The 18,976-nt window shown below is 37.1% G+C and overlaps 1 pseudogene; it reads right to left on the reverse strand.

The window, feature by feature from the left end:
• Positions 1–1,800: 1,800 nt before the first annotated feature.
• On the reverse strand, positions 1,801–10,034 carry LOC121777457 (annotated as a pseudogene).
• Positions 10,035–18,976: the final 8,942 nt, after the last annotated feature.

The raw sequence follows: 18,976 nt of genomic DNA on the forward strand, positions 1-18,976 counted from the left end.
CGAAACTAGGTCGTGTTTCGAGTGAGATTGAGGGAGAGAAAATGAGTGTTCATAGTTCCCGTTTGTATTCGATATGAGAGTGTTCTTCTTCATGGTATCTATAGTTGATCATCAATGAATTCCTTCTCATTCTGCCAGTGGACGTAGGCTTACGCCAAACCACTTATATCTTCGTGTTCTTGAATCGTTTTCATCTCAATTTGTGAGTTACAAATTCTTGTATGATCTTGCTCCAATCATTTCTAACATCTTTCTAATAGATCATATATTTTGCAGCGATGTGAATGGACTACCACACAAATTGCCAACTATTGTACGAACTAATTATAGCATGGGGTTCTCATGAATTTCAATTTCAATTTACGGACCAATGAAATTTAATAATGTTATAAACATTAATGTGAAAAATCTTCATTTTTTAGTTGGATATAAGTAATGCTCCCTCCATTTCAAAAGAATATGCACTTTGGGTTCAGCACGAGTTTTAATGCAAAATTGGTAAAGTATGAGAGATGTAGAGAGAAAAGGTAATTAAAGTATTATTAGTGGATAATGAGTCTCATCTTATTAAAGAAAAAAAATATTTCAAAATAGAAAATGTATATTCTTATGAGACGGACTAAAAAAAATAGTGCATATTCTTATGGGACGGAGGGATTAAGTTTTATCTCCAATATATCATGTAGTTCATAAACCTATAAAAATTTGTGTAAATTGTAATATCTCCAGTTACCTAATTGTAGTTGAATTCGTTTCTATTAGTTTTGTTTCCAAGTATATGAAAGCCCATTAGTAGCAAATGGAGAATAAAATTTGTTGTGGCTCACTATATATTTATTCTTAGCCTTGATTTTCATAGGTTTTTTTAAGAAGAAAATACTCCTTTTGTTCCAAGAAAGTCGAGTCACTTTATTTTTGCATTCATTTTGCAAAAATTGTACTATATCCATTCCAACTGAATTGAGACAAAACTTTTAGACACAAAGATAAAGAAATAATGTTGAAAAGTCGAAGTGATAAATAAAGTAGGAAAGATAAAGAGAGAGTAAAGTAGATGGTGGAATAAAGTAAGAATGATTGAATGTTGTTTTTTTGTTAAAAAATTAAATAACTCAGCTTAGTTGGGACATCCCAAAGAGGAATAGGCTCAACTTAGTTGGGAAGGAATGAGTAATAAATAGTTAGAGTGAGTGAATAGTAAAGTAAAGATGAGAATATTATAGAGAAACTTTTATCTACATATTCTCCCTTTTACTCTATTATTTACCCACTCTAATTATTTATTACGATTTTTCAAAATGAGTGAAAAAAAGAAGTGATTCAACTTCTTTTATCTACATTATTCTCCCTTTAACTCTACTATTTACCCGCTCTAATTATTTATTACGATTTTTCAAAATGAGTGAAGAAAAGAAGTGATTCAACTTCTTGGGACATAGGGAGTAAGAGTTTAATAAATGCTAAGAAGAAAATAAGAGTTTAATAAATGCTAAGAAGAAAATAAGAGTTTAATCTGAAATATAAATTTTAATTAAATAATTAAAAAATTTATGTGAAATGCTTACACATTTACTTAGCATTCACGGATTTAAATGTTCCAAATATTTAGGATATTTTGGTTTAAGAAAACACATGTACTCAGCATTCCATAAAATCAGTGGTAATTAAGAAAATGAATCCATTGTACATGTAAAACAACAATTTGACAACATTATCTCAACTCACAAATAAAAATAAAAAAAGAACTCACAATCATCTTCACTATCTTTCTTTCAAATAAAAAATATAAATTGTGAGCAACTAACTTGCTTGCTCTCTTGCTGCCAAATTCCTTTTCTTTTTCCATAAAAAATAATAACCAACACCGCCCAAAATAATCAAAATAATAAACACATCAACCACTACCACCACTATTATCACCCATTTTTTCAACCCAAAATTCTGACCATGACTATCTTTCAACCCTCTCCCAACCTTAACAATGTATGCAGCTCTTTCATTCTCTCTATCAACCTTCCTAATCCCTCTTGCAATCCCATACAAAAAACACCTCCCTAAACTCCCAACTTCATCCTCACCCTCATCCTCAACATACTGCGCGGCCACACACGCGCAGTCTTCATTACAAAAACGCGAGCATTCCCGTTTCCCAATGCGATCCTTGTAAGATTCGCTAGTGAGCACGTTCACAACGTCCTTGATCTCAACCATCTCTGACTCCCCCGCCCCACACGCTCCCGCCTCATTGCATACATCCCCAACAAGGCGGATGCACGAGCACGAGCCCGACAGCAAGCAGATGTCGTAGGACTTGCATGCCAGGGGGAGATCACAAGTGAAGTTGAGCGCCTGATAAGAAGCCTCAAACTTCCCGGTCTCCTCCGAGTAATGGTACATCCTCAAATTTCCAGTGTTGTTGTCTAGAGAAAGGAACCTTAACGGGTCCAATGACGTGGCAGTAGTCCTGATCTAGTCGTATCGGCGCTTCCCATTGAAGATCTCGAGGCCATAAGAAGACAACTCCACAAATGTGATGTTTCTCCCACTAATTGCCTTATATTCCCAATAAGAATATCTTGACCTCCCTGTTAGGAATTCTTGTATTCATCTAGTAAGCGCAGCGGAAATTGCATACAAGAATAACAGATCTAGATTCATAATCATATTGCAAGTTGAGCACGTAATACACAACGGAACTAAATCTTACTTGTTGTGTTGTTCTTCTACGATTGTGTCCTGCAAGTTGAATCCACTACTATCGAGGTCCACGTGTATTCTGATCCGATGCAGGAACAATTCCTCGGTACAATCGTTCTACAGAGAAAGCTAGGAAATCTCTTGTGAACGTAGCGCAGCTTTTCTCTCCTAGAGAATTAGGTTTTCTGTATTTTCTGTTCTCTACAATAGAACATATATATAGTATAATAATTGTAACATTGGACCAAGCCCAATAGAATTATTTCCTATTAATCTAATCTAGCCCATTAATCTTTCAATCTCCCACTTGGACTAGCATTAGATATAATACACAGCTCTAACATTGTACCCTTGAGCGGATCAAAATACACATATAGTGTGACCCTTTAGGCCCTCATTATCGACGACGATCTAATTGAAGTCTGCACAAAACTCCTATACTGCGTTGGCAGCGTAGCTCGATATATGAAGGACGTTTACGTGAATTCGGTAAACAAGCTTTTACACAAAGTTTATAGTAATATCCTTTCATTCACGAACCACCCGATTGAGCCTAAGATTTGTCATGTGTCATCCAAATAGCTCAATCACTTTATCTCATCTTTATTAAATGACCCATTCGATCATACTCAATTACTTTAATTGAATATATCTTTGCATTGGCCAATGACTTAATGGTCAAGAAATATAGAGAATTTGAGTGTTCTCTCGAAATTCTAATCGAGGAATGAATCTCATTCTTGGCTCAACTACCATTTCCATTTATCTTATGATGTACCCAACACAAGTCCGTGTCTTAATCCTTTGAGGGGAGGCAAAGCGTTGTACAAGGTCAAAGCATATCACTCAACAAATAAAATGTGTAATGACATCAGATCCAGGGACTATTACATACTTCATGTACTAATAAACTGTAGACACTCAACAAAACAGTTTAATAGTAGGGTATACCAATACTCTCCAAAGTATACCATGTGTCCATCACGAGTATCTAATATCTCATAGTTGTGAGAACAACTACATTCTCGAAGAATGTGATGCAAACCCCATGCTAACCTATAACATATCATCGATATCCCATTCTTGATGATTATTGGTTAGGGCTATTTTAGAATTATACTATATCATTAATGTCTCACTCCATTAACGACAGTCATAATTCAAGGGAACAAATATTTAGAATAAAATCAAACATTTAAAACAATTATTCCAATAAGTGCACAAAACCCATAGAAAATGAAATTTTCATATAATGTGATCAAGTAATATTGTCTCAACACAAAATGTTTCTAAGACATATAAAACTGTAACTCCCACTGATTCAAAGCCATCTACCAACATGCATAACACCTAAGCTCTCAAAGTGCTTGTTGTGTTTTGTTATACATAACGGTTTGGTGAAAGGATCAACCAAGTTATCATCAGTGGGTACTCTTTCTAATTTTATGTCGTCTCTTTCAATTATTTCTCTGATCAGATGATATCTTCTGGGAACATGCTTGTTCCTGTTCGTAGCTCTGGGTTCTTTTGCTTGCGCAACAGCACCAGTGTTGTCACAATACAAAGGTATTGCACTATTGGCACTCGGAATGACACCCAGTTCTTTAACGAACTCTAACAAAGCAACAGATTCTTTGGCAGCTTCAGATGCAGCAATCTACTCGGCTTCGGTGGTGGAATCGGCAGTTGTACCTTGTTTGGAACTATTCCAACTCACTGCTCCACCATTGAGGACAAAAACATATCCAGACTGAGACTTATAGTCGTCATGGTCTGTTTGGAAACTAGCATCAGTGTACCCAGTAACTGATAACTCTGGTTGTCCACCATAGACTAAGAAATATTCTTTAGTCCTTCTAAGGTACTTAAGAATAGTCTTAACAATTTTCCAATGTTCCTCACCGGGATTTTGCTGAAATCTGCCTGTCATGCTAAGCGCATAGGCCACATCTGGCCTAGTAGAGATCATGACATACATAATAGATCCTATAGCCGAAGCATACGGGATCCTTTTCATGTTGTCTCTCTCTTTGTCATTAGAGGGACAATCCTTCTTTGACAATACAATGCCATGTCACATAGGAAGAAAAACTTTCTTAGAATTCTCCATTGAGAAGCGCCTTAGCAACTTGTCTATGTAAGTGGATTGTGATAATCCTAACATCCTATTTGGTCTATCTCGATAGACCTTAATTCCAAGGATGTAGGAAGCATCACCCAGATCCTTCATCATAAAGGAACTAGACAACCATTCTTTCACGGATTGCATCATGAAATGATCGCTTCCCATAATCAAGATGTCATCAACATATATGATGAGGAAGACAACATTTCCATTCTCGCGTTTACTATAAACACATGGGTCCTCTTTGCTTCTGACAAAACCAAATGATTTGATTGTTCTGTCAAAACAAATATTCCAACTCCTCGAAGCTTGCTTAAGTCCATAGATGGTTCAGGCTATTCATTCTGTATGTGAGAAGGTTTAGGAATATCACTATGATCTTCTTGAGGTAGATATGATGCAACTATTGTATCATCTTGTCTTTGATGCATCTCATTGTCTTGAGGTGGTCCTTCGAGAGTCTCTCTACGGCCCTCTCTAAGAGTAATTTCCCCTCCCAATAGATCATCAAAACTCCCACTGAGTTATTGTCCAATCCAGTGGATAATACCTCATCCTCATTGTTAACTTGTGGTTCTTGAATTTCTTCAAGATCTACTGTATTTTGACCTTGTTCCTTGCAGACATAACTGTCTTCAAGGAACGGCACATTCCTTGATGTTATCACCTTGTGATTTTCAGGACAGTAGAAATCGTACCCTTTAGTTTCTTTAGGATATCCCACAAAATAACATTTCTCACTTTTAGTTTCCAATTTATCAGTCATCATTGCTTAACAAAAGTTGGACAACCCCAAGTCCGGATATGGTTAAGACTTGCTTTCTTGCCACACCATAACTCATATGGTATTTTCTCGACTGATTTAGAAGGAACCCTATTTAGAATGCAAATAGCCGTTAGTAAGGCATGACCCTATAGGAATAAAGGGAGACTGACGAAGCTCATCATGGATCGAACCATATCTAATAATGTTCGATTTCTCCTTTCAGATACTCCATTCATTTGAGGTGTACCAGGAGGTGTCCAGTCCGACTGGATTCCATGTTACTTCAAGTAATCAAGAAATTCTCGGCTCAAGTATTCCCCTCATCGATCTGATCGAAGAGTCTTTATACTTTTCCAAGTTGTTTCTCAACTTCACACTTAAACACTTTAAATTTATCGAAGGCCTCAGATTTATTTTTCATAAGATACACATATTCATACCTTGATAAATCATCAGTAAAAGTTATGAAGTACGAATAACCACCTCTTGCTTGAGTTGGAAACGGTCGACACACATCTGTGTGAATCAACTCTAGCAAATCTTTGGCACGCACCCCTTTCCCAGAAAATGGTTTATTTGTCATTTTCCTTTGAGACAGAATTCACAAGCTCTATAGGATTCTAAATCAAATGAATTGAGATAGTCTAACTTTCTCAATCTTGCTATTCTTTTCTCATTAATATGACCAAGTCTGCAATGCCAAAGATAAGTTGCATTATCCGTATTACTTTGCTTAGGTCTTTCGTTTTGCACATTGAGAATATTTCGTTTGTATTCAAGCATATATAATCATTTTCAATAGTGGCATTTCCATAAAACAATCCATTAAAAGAAAACAAGCATCTGTTGTTAGCAAAATGGAAGGAAAAACCTTCAATGTCTAACATCGGAATGAAAATAATATTCTTTGAAATAACTAGAACAAAATAACAATTATGTAAATCTAGTCTATGTCCTGAGGGAAGATCTAATCTATAAGTTCTCACGCGTTCGGCAGCAACTCTTGCTCCATTTCCAACACGCAAATCAATTTCCCCAGGTCTCACTTTCTTGCAGTCACTTAGCCCCTGTACATTATTACAAATGTGTGAGCCATAAGATGTATCTAATACCCAAGATTGTGAATTATTCATAGACATATTTATCTCAATGACAAACATACCTGAGCTCCCACTTTCTGCACCTTGTGCCTTGAATTTTGGGCAGTCTCTCTTCCAGTGTTCCTTCTCATGACAGAAAAGACATTCATCCTTTGATAATTTCGACTTCTTATTGGCCCCTCCACTCTTAGGCTTTAGAACAGCATCCTTAGATGCTTTCTTCTTCTGTTGCTGCTTATTCTTCCATTACGAAGACTTCGCAGAAGAGCTCACCATGAGCACATATTTTACCTTAGCAGTGGAAGACTCATAAGTCTTAAGCCTATTGTGCAGCTCTGGCAGCCCAACCTCCGTGTTGTTCATGTTGAAATTCACAATGAAATTCTCAAAACTACTAGGAAGAGACTGCAAAATTAGATTCGTTGAGACATTTGCAGGGAGCACCGTTCCAATCGATGCTAACCTCTCAATCAAACCAATCATTTTCAGCACATGCTCAGAAACATTGCTTCCATCATGAAGCTTGCACTTGAAGAGATCGCGAAGTATCTCATACTCCATAGTTTTAGCTTGTGAAGCATACAAACTCTCCAAGTGCTTAAGCATTTCATATGGAAACATGTGTTCATGTTGTCTTTGCAGTTCCAAACTCATAGATGACAACATAACACACTGAGCATCAGAAGCATTATCAATGTGTTTCTGATGAGCTTCAACGTCAAACGTAGCAAACTCAAGAGATTCCTTATTGGGGATGACACCGATTGGTTTGTCCAGGACATACTCAACCTTGTCATGCCTTAGCACCAAGCGCAAACAACAGAGCCAATCCGTGAAATTTGACCCAGTCAATTTGTTTGTTTCCATCAAACATTTGTAAGCTAAGTTTGACATTTTATCTGAACAGAAATTAAAATGAAAGCAAATTAGAAAAGCATATAAAGATCACATTCGCATCACTAATCAAACAAGGGTTTATTGTATTGATTAGCTCCCACTAATTTTAACATATATTATGCCCCCAAACATAAAATACGAATTTATATCAAATATAAATCTTAGTGGTCCAAGATCCAAGTCTATATAATTGTAGCATCTGCGAGGGCTGATGACTACAATAATATCACCAGGTAGGCCTCCAAGCCAATTGTAACAACGATTTTACAATTCTTGGTTTATTAATTTAATTAATATGCGTCCATAAATCATTTGGTTGCGAGGGCTACTCAAAATAATTTAAGCAAGTCAACACCATCACACGATGTCAACCATGCATCTATGAATGAGCCTAAACCTTGTAGATTTAGAGTAAACGCGAGGGCGTAAAACTCGTGCTCGAAAAGGCTAGGAGCATCAAACAATTGTGATGGACGACGCGTTTGTTTCAAAACAAGACTTATATTTTGTGGGGAAAAGTGTGATACTAGTTCTGTGAATATAATATCCAATATTAAATTTCAAACAATTACTGGGCGCCGCCTACCCAGACATAGTATAACACGGACTACAAATATTGGGCGCCGCCTACCCAGACATAGTATAACACGGACTACACATACTGGACGCCGCCTACCCAGACAATAAAACGGTCTCTAACTACTATAGTTAAAATAAATAAGCATAAATCAAATAGCATGCTTATCACATAGGATATCAAATAATGCTCAACAAATAAAATCAAATTTTATTTTCTAATTAAATGTGGATTTAATAATTATACTAATTCAAAATTAATATAATATATTTAATAATAATTCAAAATTAATATTAAATGCTCATATACTGTTATCATTACCAAAGTGATAAATGCAGTACGACTTACTAATCAAATTAATAAGCTCATTTATGTAATTAGAATTTTATTAGTATTAGTTCCAAACTAATAAAATATTAAAAGTTTGTAACCTTACAGCATGAATGACTCTGCACAGCCCAATTTTAAAATTGAGTCAAACTCAAAAGAATGAATTCTGCCACGCCGCTTCTTCCAATTGAGAATTTACATTAAATCATCTGCCACGCCTCAATGATGTACATAACGAATTCAAAATTAATGACTTCCAACATAAAAACTAAAACGCATCACAACTGTACTGCTCTATTGTATTAATCGGTAATTGCGTCATATGTTGCACTAATTTTCGAAAGAATTTTAAAATCTAATTTCAGAATTTTGATTTCCAAAATCATCCACAAATTAATTAGAAACAAAATCAATTATGAATCAAGCCCCGGGCTCTGATACCACTGTTAGGAATTCTTGTATTCATCTAATAAGCGCAGCGGAAATTGCATACAAGAATAACAGATCTAGATTCATAATCATATTGCAAGTTGAGCACGTAATACACAACGGAACTAAATTTTACTTGTTGTGTTGTTCTTCTACGATTGTGTCCTGCAAGTTGAATCCACTACTATCGAGGTCCACGTGTATTCTGATCCGATGCAGGAACAATTCCTCGGTACAATCGTTCTACAGAGAAAGCTAGGAAATCTCTTGTGAACGTAGCGCAGCTTTTATCTCCTAGAGAATTAGGTTTTCTGTATTTTCTGTTCTCTACAATAGAACATATATATAGTATAATAATTGTAACATTGGACCAAGCCCAATAGAATTATTTCCTATGAATCTAATCTAGCCCATTAATCTTTCACTCCCATCATTCAAAAACAACTCAATCTTCTCATCCTTGATTTCCATTGAGTAAAACAGAGTAGAATTTCGCGGGAAAGAGGTTAATCTTGTCTTAGCACTTAGCCTCTGCCCCCACACCATAACATCAGTTGGGAAATTGAAGCTTTGCTATTTAATCAATCTCATCTCATCAACAAGAACCAAATTCCCACTTCTCAACAAACTCAACCTCTGCACTAACACACAAATTTTCAAAATTAAACACGAAATTGGAAAGCAAGAAACGCAACATAATAAAATTTTACCTTAACTCCCTATGCTGAAGTGCCACTCTTCCAACCAACTCTCTCATTCTTCCCCTTCAATCTAAAATCCCCGATATCGTTAAACTTGAGAACACATGTTTCATCGACGTAGAATCTTGAGGAATGGGCAGAGCTCCACACTCTGACTTCCCCGAGAAAAACATCTAAAGAGCAAGAAAACCTTTGTGCTTCTTCAATGGCTTCCACGCTAATCGCAGCGCGAAAAAAGGGCGGATTTTGATCGGTTTTGATGAGGAAAGCGCGCCCCACAAAGCCCTTCGTGTAGTCCGATGGAACGGCGAGAATGACTTGATATCCAGTGGTGATTTCGGATTGGGAGAGAGATTGGTTGATCAAAAGGTTTATGGTGATGAGTAGAGCAAACACATGGATTTTCATGACAATGTTGAGTGAATTTGGGGATGAGAAATTAAGCTAAGGTTGAAGAAGAAGATCCATGGAAAGTAGGAGTGTAAATTATACTCCCTCCGTCCACGAATAGGAGTCCCGTTTACTTTTTTACACTTGTTTTATAAAAATGATAACAAATAGTTAAAGAGGAGAAATGATAGAGTAAGAGAAAGAATAATGTAGATGAGACTCTTGTCTATGTTATTCTCTCTCTTACTTTACCATTTCTAAACTTTAACTATTTATTATCATTTTTATGAAACAAGTGCAAAAAATTAAACGGGACTCCTATTCGTGGACGGAGGGAGTAACTACTACTTTAAAAGTTTGCATCTGCCATAATTAATTTTATGAATGCTTTATTTATGGAATTACACTTTATAGTTAGGGAGTGATGTCCCCACTAATTAGTGTTGAGGAGTTTGTCTTGCCCCATTCATGTTTTTTTGCTTTTGTCTATAGTACTTATATGTTGAAATTAGCTGGTATATGTAGGGGTGGGAAATTATACCGAAATACCGGACTTACCGTACTGGAAAAATACCGAAAATACCGATTTTTTGGTATACCGCAGTTTCCGGTACAGTATGATACCGTACCGCAGTGTTTCGATATGGTAACGGTATCAATTTTTCTATACTGCGTTATACCGCTTATACCGAATCCACGGTATATCGGTATACCGATAGATTATTATATATATATATATATATATATATTAAACATGTTATAATATATATATTACATTTATATATATATTATATTAAAAAATAGAATTCTCTAAAATTTTAAAAAATTTAAATGTAATATTTTGGATATATATTATATTAAATTAAAAAAATGTATATTACATTTATATATATATTATATTAAATAAAATTTAAAAAAATTTCAATGTAATATATATATTACATTTATATTTATATAGGGGAGTGTTAATCTCATTTTTCTCCCCTTAGATTTAAGTTCCTTCTTCATTTGGAGCGTTGGATTAGATGGATGGACGATCCGGATTAGAAGCATAGTTAGGATCCCGTCTGTGCATTATTTGGTGCATTTCGTGCATCAACGGGGTAAATTAGTAAATGTATATACTCAAAACCTCCCGAAAACGGCATGTGCGAGATTTTAGCTGGATATACCCACGACCTTCCATCTACTCTACACATTTCTCACTCCAAACTTATCTACTCTCAATATGTCTACCCGCTTCGTCTCCCCATTTTCCATCCCATTTCAAAACCTAGCCGCCAATTCAAGGGACCGGCCATCTCAACGGACCTTCGAACGGCGTCTGATTCCCTGTTCAACAACCCTTCCCGTTTTGTGCAAGCATTTTCTGCGGTTGACGAGGAGGTAGGGTTAGTCAAAGATTACTTTCTGGGTTTACTTTCTGGGTTTCATCAAACGTTTATCCCCGATTTTCGCCCCTACCACACCACACACACGACGATTCACCCATTGTTGCCCATAAATGAGGATATTTTCAACAGGGTATTCTTCTAGGTTATGTTTAAAAATTGTTTTGTATTCATTTTAGTTACGCTTTGCTCTTTCATTGATGTTGTAATTAATTTGTGGGTGACAAAGGTGTGGTGACCAATTTTGTAGATGAAATCGTATAGGCTTATGTTTGTTTGATGCGTTTCCCAGATTAAAAATGTCGAAAAGAGGACGTCCTTGAACTGCACAACAAGCTCAAACGGAGGGTGAACATTCTATTTCATTTGCATGTTGAATACCTTGACTAGTGGACTGATTCTGTGGATGATTTACTGGGTTTATATCAAATTTCATGCCCGCATTATTTAAATGAGTTTGTACATTATTTACCTAATTGTATGCATTAATTACCCTAATGTAGCCATTATGTGTCTGCTGTTGGACATTGGTCTATGAGTGAATACAATGTTTGTGTGGTCATTACTTCAATGGATTTGTACATTATGTAACTACTTTTATGCATTATATATCTTGTATCATGCATCATGTAACTGTTGTTTTATATGGTCAAAGAGTAAATGGAATCTCTATATGTTCATTACCTGATTTAATATGTGCATTATTTGCATATATGAATGCATTATGCTCACTGGTAGAAGCATCAAGTGACTGCTGTTGGACACTGGTCAAAGAGTGAATGCAATGGTTGTATGTTCATTACTTGAATGTATCTGTACATTATGTAACTATTTCTATGCATAATATATCATGCTTCATGCATCATGTGATTGTTGTTGTATTTGGTCAAAGAGTGAATGAAATATTTGTATGTTTATTACTTGATTTAATCAGTGCATTATTTGATGGTTTAAATGCATTATTTGCCATGTTTTATACATAACTAGTGTTAACACCCGTGCTATGCACGGGCCATAAGAATTTCAAATATGAATACAAGCACAAAAAAGATATTAAATAAAACAGGCCCAAAAAAAAGATTATATACCCAAAAGATATTATACTCCAACCCAAATTAAGTAAAAGCCATTGTCCAAAGATTTTTTAAATAAAAATCTCAAATATAACAGCCTAAATTAATTATAAGAATAACCCAAATATGAAAAACTAACGGCCTTGAAACAATTCAAAGTGGCCCAAACGTGTTAATCCAATATCCAATTATCCCAAAACCATGATCTCATTAATTTACTTAACCTAACAATGCATGTAATTGTGATTAAAAATAATTTAAACATATAGTACTAATTAAAATAAAATACATGCATAGAATAAAAAAAAACCAATCGACCCCAAATGAAAACCCCACCCCGATCCCATTCCCGTCGCCGCCCTCTTCCCCCACCACTGCAACGACGCCTTCCGCCACACCACACCGCTGCACATCATCAATCCACAAAGGTCGCCTAAACGGCTACCCAATTAGCCCTATTCTGCTTTTAGAACTGACTTCCAAAACTCGAAACTTTGGTAACGTGTAGAGCAAAAGATTTGGTTCGGCGACCTCGATGAGCGGAGGACGACGGAAGAGATGGACCTTCCGGCGAAAACGGGCAATAAGCGACGGCAATCAACGCGAAAGGTAATCCAAAACTCTATTCCCACCGTAGAAAATTTGTTTTTCTACACGATTTCTAACAATTTGCTAAAAACCTTAGCAGATATGAGGCAACTAATTAAGCGATCGAGTGTCGATGAAGGAGTTGGAACATCCAATGGAATAACAAAGCAATAGACGGCTCTAAACGGCGAAAGGTAAATTAAAATCCCTTTCCCAGACCTAGAAAAATAATTTTTCTACATGATTGTCACATATTGATGAAGAACCTAACAGATCTGAGGAAAAAATCGGAAGGACTCTGGTGCCGAATTGGGATTACCGGGGATAGGAACGGCGACCGGAATCTCACCTATACACAATGAGCCATTGAGAGAAGACGAGAGAGATAGGGGAGAAGGAAATTCCATTAATTCATCATTCATAGTCTAATACAATAGAATGGCACAGCTTATATAGCTGTACATATGAGCTAACAACACGGTGTAACTGTCTAACTAACTCCACTCCACGTGTACATTTATTGAGTTCCTTTTCATGCACCAAATCTTCCCTCCTTCAAATAACCTTGTCCTCAAGGTTTGGTATCTGAATATTTCCTACAACAAAAAGTTGAAACATTCCTTTGAAAACCCGAAAGACGCGCTCAGTACGATGCTTTGGTACTTCAATCTTATGCAGAGCTTGTTTGATTCCCCCATTCATACAATTCCCGAATTCGAAAACGACCTCCGAGAGCTTGAGGAATAGCCTTCTATGGAGCAACTTTGAACAATCCGTCTCTCCACGGCCAATCAAGCTGTTGATGAGAATGTTGCAGGTTCTTGAATTCGGACTCACCCTCTTCTTGTCCATCTCATCCACAACTTTGTAGGCGTTTTCAAGCTTGTTCACTTTGCAGAAAGCACTGATCAAGAAATTATACACAGCCACATCGATCTTCACCCCGTTTCTCTCCATTTGAAGGAATCATTCAATGTCATCCTCCATCCTATTCTCAATCCCATATGTATGTATCAGAACACTATAGATAAAAGATGTCGGCTGACAGCCTCGCAACTCCATCTCATTCACAACTCCAACTGCTTCGTCTGTGCATCCCGCCTTGCAGAGGATGTCGATCATGATCCCATACGTGACGATATCCGATTTGCAGCCAGAATCAACCATCTCATTGAAGATCTCCCTGGCCTTAGGCAAATTGGGAGCCCTCCCCCATCCTTCAATCAAAATACGGTAGCTCTTCGGATCAGGACAGAACTGATCATTCTTCATCTTATAAAAAATCTCCCGAGTTTTCCTCACATTCTTTGACTTCCACTTGTGTAGCACCTTTGGAGCTGTGTGTATAGCAACTGCATTCCTAGTATTCATATCCCTAAGGCTTCCTTGTGTATCTTTAAGCAATTCATCTCTGAAATTCAAGTATTTCTTCCAACCTCCAAACTCCAAGTGAGGAGCAATTGCAAGGCCATTGCCCTCTGCCACTGCAAGGCCGTCCGCCCTCGGATAGCCGACGACGTTGTGCCCGATGTCAAGAATCTTCCCTTGTAACACACCAATCGACTTATTCCACACAGCATCATCCACATCAACATCATCCATATCAGGATTGGACCCTCCACCAAGTGTAGATGATGAGTTATTGTTGAGTTGTATCGCAATTTCCGGAGTTGTAATTGAATGAAGTTCTTCCTTAAACTTGAGGGAGTTGAATTTTGTCTCCGTTTCTTGAGCTGCGAATGATGTTGAATTCATCAACTCAAAGTTTCCTTCGAACAAGGATTCCTTCTCCGTCAAATTCATCACCATCCACGTGTTGGTCTGTTCTAACCCAACCTTCTCCGTCACTTCCACGTTCTCATAGTTGTCTTCAGAGGAGAATTCATCCTCATTTTCAATCTCTGCCATACACACCTCATCCTTCACTTCCAAATCAGCATAATAAATCCCTCTAAAATTTAAAGATGACTCTTGTAGACTAGCCAAAGCAAACGCGTGAACAAGGGATTTAGTCCTGAACATCCTAACTGAATTCTGTATGTGATAATGCAATCCACTCACAAAAATATGCACAACATACAATTCATTGATCTCAACCTTTGCTAGCCATGTTTTGAATTGATTGAGATAGTTAGAGACCATACCTAATTGTTTTAGGCTTCTTAATTCAACCATAGGATTGAAGAAGTTACTGATTTCTGCAGGAAAACGTGTGATACATTCCTCCACTGATTTATCCCTCGGTTGAAGATTTTCAGGGGCCGTTGATGCTGGAGATTGCAGCAAATTTGGAGAAATAATACAAGTTCCAGAACCGTTTAAATCATTGACAAGGACTATCGGAGAATCAACCTTAGATTGGCGTGTCGGGAAGCATTGAACACGCGTGCTTGATCCGCTCGAAGTTGCCTAAGAATTGCCTCCATTATCAGCCATAAGCTTCACCATCAACTCAGAGTTTTGGACTTTAAGAGCAACGACACCATCCCGCAGCACCTTCAAGGTTTGATCATAAGTGCGATCAGCTTGATCACGCCTCCAATTTGACTCGTCGAGCCTCTGATTGGACTCGTCGAGCCTCGAGAACAAATCACCCATGGCCTTGCTAATTGTCTCCTCCATCCGTAGCAGATCTGCCGATGGATTTTGGATCGACATCTTCATAGTCGGATCGCGAGCGCCATCAGATGTATCCCGCAATTTATCGATCTCCTCCTGCCGACGATCAGAATCGGCGATATTGGCGGAGAACTCAGCCATGGCAGTCGTGAAAAGCTCCTCCAGTCTGCGCAGATCGCTGGAGCAAGTTTCCACCGTCGCAGGACTCGGATCAGGTAGTCTGATACCACTTGGCAGTCGTGAAAAATATGTTGTGCATATTTTTGTGAGTGGATTGCATTATCACATACAGAATTCAGTTAGGATGTTCAGGCCTAAATCCCTTGTTCACGCGTTTGCTTTGGCTAGTCTACAAGAGTCATCTTTAAATTTTAGAGGGATTTATTATGCTGATTTGGAAGTGAAGGATGAGGTGTGTATGGCAGAGATTGAAAATGAGGATGAATTCTCCTCTGAAGACAACTATGAGAACGTGGAAGTGACGAAGAAGGTTGGGTTAGAACAGACCAATACTTGCCATTCTATTGTATTAGACTATGAATGATGAATTAATGGAATTTCCTTCTCCCTTATCTCTCTCGTCTTCTCTCAATGGCTCATTGTATAATGAGTCTACTCTGCCGGACTCCAAGACGCGCACGATGAGTCTTTAGGCGATGAGTACAACTGCTTCACTGGCAAGTTCCAAGTTGGATCCATGCTTCTAACAACTCCACCAGCCATGCTTGGCGACATTTGGTCAGTATAGGTCGATGGCTCATCAAAAAGCTTCCGGTGAACCAGTGTAATGGATCGATGAAGGGCGAATTGACTTCGTCCGGATCAGCTGGCGAAGGAACATGCTTCCCACGAGTAGGTGCATATGGTACGAGGGAATCAGTTATCACGATCAGCTCCGTTGTGTCGGATATGGTTATTACCTTCTTCTCCTTCTTCACATCATGAAGCCCAAACATGGTTGTTAAGCGGCTATATTCCGGCTCGTCTCGGTAATAGTATGCTTCTGCGAGGGGGTTTGTCTGCAAAAAAGGGAATACAAAACACTATTGTTATTGATCTGCTTCAAAGATAAGGACAACACATTTCACACGCCAATGACATACCCGAAATATAAACTTCCATGTTGCATCGTCTGCAACGATAAGCTTCTCATCAAGGTCCCAGCGCACTCCCGGTGTACTAACAACTTCATTGAAAGTCTGGCATCGAACCCGGAGTAGTTCCAAGCGACTGACAGTATCCGCACAAGTTATTTCAGTGGCAAAGTGAAGATTAATTACCTTACAAGCCTCGTTGAGCACCGTATCAGTCAAATAGTCATCATTCGATCGGCTCCCAGTTCGCAGCTTGATCACAGTAGAAAGTAGCAACGTATCCATCGCTGCGTTCCATTTTCTCCGGTAGATAAAGGTCGCTTGAGTAGGAATTTGCGGGTTCATTGCTCCTAGTTGATGAGTGGTCGGTTGTAAAGTTGGATTGGATTTTTACTCAACACGACATCTTATGTAATAGCTGAGGAAACACCCCTTTCTACAACTCCATAAATTGTTTTCCTTGACCTATTAAATCAAGTTAGATAAAGGTCATATCCAACAAAAAGTTACTTCCTCCGCCGAGCTCGTTTGCTAACCTACTAGGCATCCATCAAGGTCATTAATTGAGTGTAAGATGACCATTTGAGATCATGGAAAAAAAATTTTAAGTTCCTATTCATTATGTTTTATATTTAAAAAAAACACGCACATGCGTTGACTAATATATTAGAAATCCTTTTATTTTTTCCTATAAGATAATCCTTTAATTTTTTCCTATCTTTTTTTCGTATAGGCACGTAACCCCATATCCCTTATATCTTATTTAAGAAAATTGGTAGCATAACACATGTCTCATGATGTGTTCCATTTACATTGAATTGTTGGCATAACCGAAATTGCGTTATTTTATAATTGGTTGCATTATCATAAAGTCCACACTTCTTCCACCACAGTGTTTACGTATGGGTACACGCTTCCTTTTAATGCATTCATCAATTGCAAACCAACACATTCCACTGTTTTGCAGCCTTTGCCATGGACAAATCTTGTCATCGTTGTAAATGGGGTGGGTGTTGATAGGGGAAGAAGGCCAATAAATATGTTAGCCGAGGTCTCAACATGTGCAACGTCATTGAAGATATCTATGACGGACGACGACTCCTATGGCGCCTACCATAGGCTTCCTTCCTTCATCAAAGTGTTTTTTGAAGAGCATGCTGATAATTTTTTCCCTATAAATATCCTTTCTTAACACTTCTACAATCACTCAACAACCCCTCACAACTGAAAACACTTAACCGAATCAGCAGCACAAACTTGGTTAAGTTTCTTATCAAATTCTTATCTGCATTCCCCTTTATTGAATCTCCTTCATTCTTCCTGTTTCTCAATTGCTATTTCTGTATTGAATTTATTTTGTGATATTTATCTACTGTAAATTCTCAGTTATTGATTTTTGTGTCTATTTTGTTAGGTGAGATGAGAATATCTACACATTTTTAAGCATCAAAGGTTCTGATTAATGCTGACTTGGATGTAGTTACAGATTTTAGGAAAATGTATAAGTTATTGATTGTAATTAATTCCTTACAGTTGTTGCTTTCAATTTATTTGTACAACTTTATAGTGATCTATCATCTTATTTCCAACTGATTTTGGATGATTTTTTATATATAGAATTGAAGGTGATCAAAGATTTATTCAGCAAGGGTCTTTGGGTCAGGTTGGACCAAAGATCAGAGTATGATAATCTTAACACTTTTTTAATTATGAGTATTTTAATTATCAGTTAAATGTTTGATCAGTTATATGTTTTAAAACATTTTCTTATTTAGGTATAGATTTATTGTCAATATTGTTGATAATACAAGTCTTATCTATATACTGTGAATTAGGTGTGCAATATACCTCATGTCGTTGAGAAGTATATACCTCAAAACCTTGGTTCACAATCAGTTAGAAAAGAAGTAAAGTTATCAGATCTCATTTTGGGGTCCTTCCAGAGGTAATTATATTTTGTAATGGTTAATTCCCTTATATTACTGTCATTTTATTTATGTTGATTATCTCTGTTAAATTTCTTATATTTTCTATTATTCAGGTGTCTCAGAAGGTTTTGTTACACCAGATTTGTTTCTCCTGCAGATTTTCTCCTGCAGATTTTCAAATTTATCATCATTTATTATTATAAAAAGGAATAATGCTTAATATCAAGGAATTTTAAAAAAATCATAAACTTTAAAATTTTTCCCACCAGCG

Source organism: Salvia splendens, chromosome 2, assembly GCF_004379255.2.
Source record: "Salvia splendens isolate huo1 chromosome 2, SspV2, whole genome shotgun sequence".
Classification (NCBI taxonomy): Eukaryota; Viridiplantae; Streptophyta; class Magnoliopsida; order Lamiales; family Lamiaceae; genus Salvia; species Salvia splendens.